At 50.6% G+C, this 6174-nt stretch overlaps 1 non-coding gene and 1 pseudogene across 1 annotated transcript; both read right to left on the bottom strand.

Moving 5' to 3' along the window:
• Nucleotides 1–251: 251 nt before the first annotated feature.
• On the bottom strand, nt 252–4275 carry LOC123988014 (annotated as a pseudogene).
• Nucleotides 4276–6019: 1744 nt separating this feature from the next.
• Nucleotides 6020–6174, bottom strand: LOC123988015. Its single transcript, XR_006829583.1, has one exon. It is a non-coding gene; the product is annotated as a 5.8S ribosomal RNA (ribosomal RNA).

Below are 6174 nucleotides of genomic sequence, written 5' to 3'. Positions count from 1 at the left end.
GTGGAATCTCAGTCAGCTAGGCAGAAGCAAGCTGAAGTTGGGTGAAGCCGGTGACAGGCCAAGCGAACCACGCTCGTCACGGTTTTTCCCAATTTTCTTCGTACTTCCTGGGTTCTGCACTAAACCTTATGTCTCTGGATGTTCACTGGCACTAAATACACACTTCTAAACACAGGATGCAATTTTCCTGAGAGAAATTCCACACAAAACTCGAAAATATCGCGGAGCGACGTGAAGCGCGTCAGTCCTCGACAAAACCAAGATGGCGGATCAGTAGATAGGGACAGAAGGGAATCTCGTTAATCCATTCATGCGCGTCACTAATTAGATGTCGAGGCATTTGGCTATTTTTTTTTTGCTATGTTGGCCATCTAGGGACTATATACAATAGGGGGGGTTACAGGGGGACGGCTACCCCGTTTGGGTTTCCGCTGTCGGTGCTTCACCCAATCCCTCGTCGATCCCAGGGACCAGGTGGTCCGTACGATGTTAGACGGTTCCACCTGATCCAGTTAGTGTGGCTGCCCTGAAGTACGCGCGTAGTAATGCAGCGTAACAATCCCGATGTCAATCCCATGTCCAAAAGCCAGTCAGCGGATCTGGACGACCAAATGCCCCTCCACGATACAGTGCAGGATGAAAACGAATCGAGCGACACTGACACTGCATCGGGCGACAATCGCCTCAACGAGGGAAGGGTTATCGGCATAATACCGCACCTTCCGCTCGTGAGTGTCGTCCAATGATGGACCTCCGCTGACGACCTGTGCGTCGATGACGCTGACCCTCTCCTCGCGGACGCAAACCAAGTCAGGTTTACGTCTGCCCTCGGCCGTTTGGAAGCAAGGCTCCTCTTGGACCGTCCAGCCGATCTTGCCGAATCCTGAGGTCAATGTGCGACACACAGCATTGTGCCTCAGGATTCGGCCACCATGGGTGCGAAAGCACCCTTGGATGACGTGCGCGGCGGTCTCGGTGGACTGACAGCCGGCACGGCATTGGGTGGCCTGTCCATGCCGCCTCACTCCACGCGACGTTCTGACGAGCGTCGGGAGTGAGTTGATGCGGACACGGGCATGCTGGACGAAGTCCCGGCCGGGGATCTGGAGGGAGTCAGCGTCACCCCATCGCGACGATAGCGGCGATCTATGGCATTCCCGCAATTCGTATCCATCGGCACTGGTATGTAGCCGATGGGTCCGCCACTTCTCCCGCAGGTATTTAGAGGATAAAAGACCACTCTCTCGCGTGAGAGCGCGAGTGGCCCATTGGAGCCTCGAAACAGCCCACGGGGAATTCGCAACCGGCCGAATTGCAGGCGATTGCGAGCGCTCCAGGTTGAGCAGGCGTTGGCGCATCAAACCTGGAACGGTGGTGGACAAGGCGGGAATACCAAGACCGCCGCCCACGATGGGTGCGTGAACAAAACCGGTTGGGGTGTCCTTCGATAATCTTAACCATTTGCGAACCGCTGCGCGGTTCAGAGAGTCATAGTTACTCCCGCCGTTTACCCGCGTTTTTTGAATTTCTTCACGTTGACATTCAGAGCACTGGACAGAAATCACATTGCGTCATCACCCGTGAGGGCCATCGCAATGCTTTGTTTTAATTAGACAGTCGGATTCCCCTAGTCCGTGCCAGTTCTGAGCTAAGCGTTGAATGGCGGCCGAAGAAGCGACCACGACGGCGTGACCGCCACGGAAGCCTCGCAGCAAGGAAGATCCGCGGGAGGCCAAGGCACGGAACCGAGCTCGGATCCCGTGACGCGACCGAAGTCGCCAACCGTTCACCTCGCCCATGCCCGGCACGTCAGCCAGACCCGCTTCCCGACCAAGCCCGACACGCCCCGCTCCTCAGAGCCAATCCTTATTCCGAAGTTACGGATCCAATTTGCCGACTTCCCTTACCTACATTAATCTATCGACTAGAGGCTCTTCACCTTGGAGACCTGCTGCGGATATGGGTACGAACTGACGCGACACCTCCACGTGGCCCTCTCCTGGATTTTCAAGGTCCGAGGGGAAGATCCAAACACCGCCACAACTGCGGTGCTCTTCGCGTTCCAAATCCTATCTCCCTGCTAGAGGTTTCCAGGGAACTCGAACGCTTATACAGAAAAGAAAACTCTTCCCAGATCTTCCGACGGCGTCTCCAGGTCATTTTGGGTTACTCCGATGAACACTCTAACGAGGGCCCGAATGGTATGCGGTTCCGCTGCCGGGTTCCGGAACAGAAACCGGATTCCCTTTCGCCCAATGGGTGTGCATCTCTGCAACTATTGTTATATTAATTCGATTTAGCCATATTTAACAGTTTTGTGTTGTTGCTATTTATCTGAGAGCTTTAGGACACCTCATTTACATAGGATTTCTCTTAAGGCTTAGGATCGACTGACTCGTGTGCAACGGCTGTTCACACGAAACCCTTCTCCACGTCAGCCCTCCAGGGCCTCGCTGGAGTATTTGCTACTACCACCAAGATCTGCACCGACCGCGGCTCCAGGCAGGCTCACGCCCAGACCCTTCTGCGCACACCGCCGCGACCCTCCTACTCGTCAGGGCTTCATGGAGGACCAAATTTTGTCCAGCCCCACTTGCCACTGACGGCGGAATATAGGCGCGACGCTTCAGCGCCATCCATTTTCAGGGCTAGTTGCTTCGGCAGGTGAGTTGTTACACACTCCTTAGCGGATTCCGACTTCCATGACCACCGTCCTGCTGTCTTAAGCAACCAACGCCTTTCATGTTATCCCATAAGCGTCGACTTAGGCGCCTTAACTCTGCGTTTGGTTCATTCCACAGCGCCAGTTCTGCTTACCAAAATTGGCCCACTTGGCACTCTGATCCAATAATAAAATCTCATGGCTTCATTTGATGCAAGCAAGCCAGAGATCTCACCCATTTAAAGTTTGAGAATAGGTTGAGGTCGTTTCGGCCCCAAGGCCTCTAATCATTCGCTTTACCAGATGAGACTCGCAATAACGTTTCGAGCGAGTGCCAGTTATCCTGAGGGAAACTTCGGAGGAATCCAGCTACTAGATGGTTCGATTAGTTTTTCGCCCCTATACCCAGTTCCGACGATCGATTTGCACGTCAGAATCGCTACGGACCTCCATCAGGGTTTCCCCTGACTTCGTCCTGACCAGGCATAGTTCACCATCTTTCGGGTCCCAACGTGTACGCTTTAGGTGCGCCCCTTCTCGCAATGAGAACGATACACCCCGGGAGTGCGAGGCCTAATCGTAACGGGGCCCATCCTCCCTAGGTCGACACAGAGGACGACATTCACTTTCATTTCGCCTTTAGGTTTATTTATATCCCAATGGCTCGCGCACATGTTAGACTCCTTGGTACGTGTTTCAAGACGGGTCCTGAGAGTACCCAAAGCAATAGCGTCGCCGTCCGGTAATTCAAAGCTTGGCCAGTCCAAGGACTCCTCCTACTAACAGCTGGCCGGGCCCGGGGACGGTGCATAGTCCGTACATCCGGGTATTATAACTGAACCTAGCTTGCTGCGGCCTTGCCGCACACACATTTCGAAAATGGATTGGTTGCGGCCCGATACCGTCTGAGTACCGTCGCGCAGTCGGCCAGGCAACCGAGGGTCTGTCACGAACGCCGTCAAGGCGACGAACTGGCTCCGCCTCGGACCGGAGACCGACACGTAACGGGTCGCGACGTTCTACTAGGGGAGAAGTGCACGACTACCTCGCCGGAACGTTCGCCGAAGGTGGTGTGCCCTCGCTAATGGAACCCGAGGGTCCATCCGAGACATCGCGCACAAACGGGAGCCAGCGTGGTTGACGATGAATCTCCCCATTCGATCTTTTGGGTTTTACAGGTTTACCCCTGAACGGTTTCACGTACTCTTGAACTCTCTCTTCAAGGTTCTTTTCAACTTTCCCTCACGGTACTTGTTCGCTATCGGTCTCGTGGTCGTATTTAGCCTTAGATGGAGTTTCCCACCCACTGAGGGCTGCACTCTCAAGCAACCCGACTCTAAGGAGAGATCCTCCCGTAACGCGTACCGGTCACTACGGGCCTCGCACCCTCTATGGGTAAATGGCCCCATTCAAGATGGACTTGGACGCAATTCGATGTCTCTGGATAAACGGATCCTCCTGAACACTACGTTTCCCAGCGGCGGTACCGCGGGATTCAGTGCTGGGCTCATTCCTGTTCGCTCGCCGCTACTAAGGAAATCCTAGTTAGTTTCTTTTCCTCCGCTTAATAATATGCTTAAATTCAGCGGGTAATCTCGCCTACTCTGAGGTCGTCAAATTCTTTGGTTCGAAAGGTGAATATTATGCTCGATGCAAAATAAATAAAAAAATAAACGAAAAGAAGCAAAAAATCAAACACGTAGAGAATCCGTGCGTGAATCAACCTTTTGCATATTCAATTTTTCCTCTCTCTCTCGTTTCAAAATGTGTGTATTATTTATCGTTCGATGAAACGAGCACAAGAGGAAGAAAAAGAAAAAAAATTGAGACGCGACGTTCCTATGATTTTCGTGTTAGTTCCTTTTTGCTTCAAAACATTTTGTGGACTGCAGTTTCGTCGTATTGCTTTTAACAATTTTTAACAATTTCAAAGCGAAGACAACTCGCAAGACGACCCATTTCGTCCCGGTTCAATCTTAACGTCCGTCCGTATTATTTTGTGTTCCACAAGAGATTTCGAATAGGTTTCTTTTTCTTTATTTATCATCCCTTCTTTTCGAGCGCAACGGAAGAAAGAGGAGAAGCAAGAGCGAGGGAGAACATTTCGCGTGTATTTCATTTAGCAATTTTAACAACACGCGATGTACTCTCCACACACCTCTTAGATTTACCTGCTTTTCTCTTCTTATCTTCCCTTAGCGCAAGGGTAAACCCCATTTTTCTCTTCTATGGAACGCAACAAAACTTTCGAGGACTGGACGACCGAGCGATGGTCGCGCGGTCTTCGCTTTTCTTTAACAAACGAAGTAGTCCGAATGTATTCTAAATATTGAAGCCTCCTAGGACTTTAAGCCATGCGAGACATTGAAATGCTGTTTTAACGGGAGCATGCATAATTGCTGCAAACATACTTTTATCACAAGTTCTAGCCACGCCACGGAGGCTTCGAAGTTCCTTCACCATTCGCTTTCCTCTCTTTTGTTACACAGTTTCAGACTGCGATCAGGGGTACCGAAACGCTGCATTGATTGTAAACAACCATTCTTATCTTGGAGCGGAGCGTTCCTTTACTCGATTTGTCTTGTCGCGTGTGTATTCGCTTTTTCGACGCTTTTTAACCATTTAACTTGTTCAGCGAAGAGAAACACACCGACAGACAAAAGAAAGGAACAGCATCGCGCGTCAAACAGCGACGCCCCATCGGAAGCGATCTTTTATTTATACACCGGTTGTAAACAGAGGGATATATAAAGCGCGGGGAATCATTCGAAACCCTGGGGCTATTCGAGCTTGCATTTCAGCAAATTATCATCTCAAACATTTCACTCCTTTGCTTCTTCTAAATTTATAGGCGAGCCCCTTTCGTTTATTTTTTCACACACCTTTCATAAATATCGTTTCTGGCAACGTCGGGAGCGTAGATTTCTATGAGTGAACAATCGCGTAGATCCGATAATTCCAGCAGGATGGAGAATCTTTATAGATTATCTTCCGAGAACACGGTGCTTTCACGGGCGGTCGTTTATAAATTTTCACGAACGAATCGCGCGCCGTGACGCAATTGCGCTAGTTCGAAGAGATATTTCGAAGTTTTGTTTCTTTCCTTTAACGTCCTGCATTTAGTGTATCTGTTGCGATTTTCGTCACATCGTTTCCACGACAAACGCCGACGAACTGCCCAACTATCGCTCGTACGTTGCGACTCTTTTTTTATTTATCGTTCATTCATTCTTTCAATTTCGTTCGATAATCCCGCTCCGAAATGTTCTACTCTCGTTGAACGACGGCGGGCTGTTTAAAATGCAATGAATTACTCTTTTTCGAGAAGCAAACGCAAGCAGTCTTTAGTTAAGAAAACGACCCTCAGCCAGGCGTGGTCCAGGAATTGTATCCGTGGACCGCAATGTGCGTTCGAAATGTCGATGTTCATGTGTCCTGCAGTTCACACGTTGACGCGCAATTAGCTGCGTTCTTCATCGACCCACGAGCCAAGTGATCCACCGTTCAGGGTA

The sequence above is a fragment of the Osmia bicornis genome, chromosome 7, assembly GCF_907164935.1.
Source record: "Osmia bicornis bicornis chromosome 7, iOsmBic2.1, whole genome shotgun sequence".
NCBI lineage: Eukaryota > Metazoa > Arthropoda > Insecta > Hymenoptera > Megachilidae > Osmia > Osmia bicornis.
Note: the sequence above shows the minus strand (reverse complement) of the source record. Positions and strands in the feature narration are given on the sequence as shown.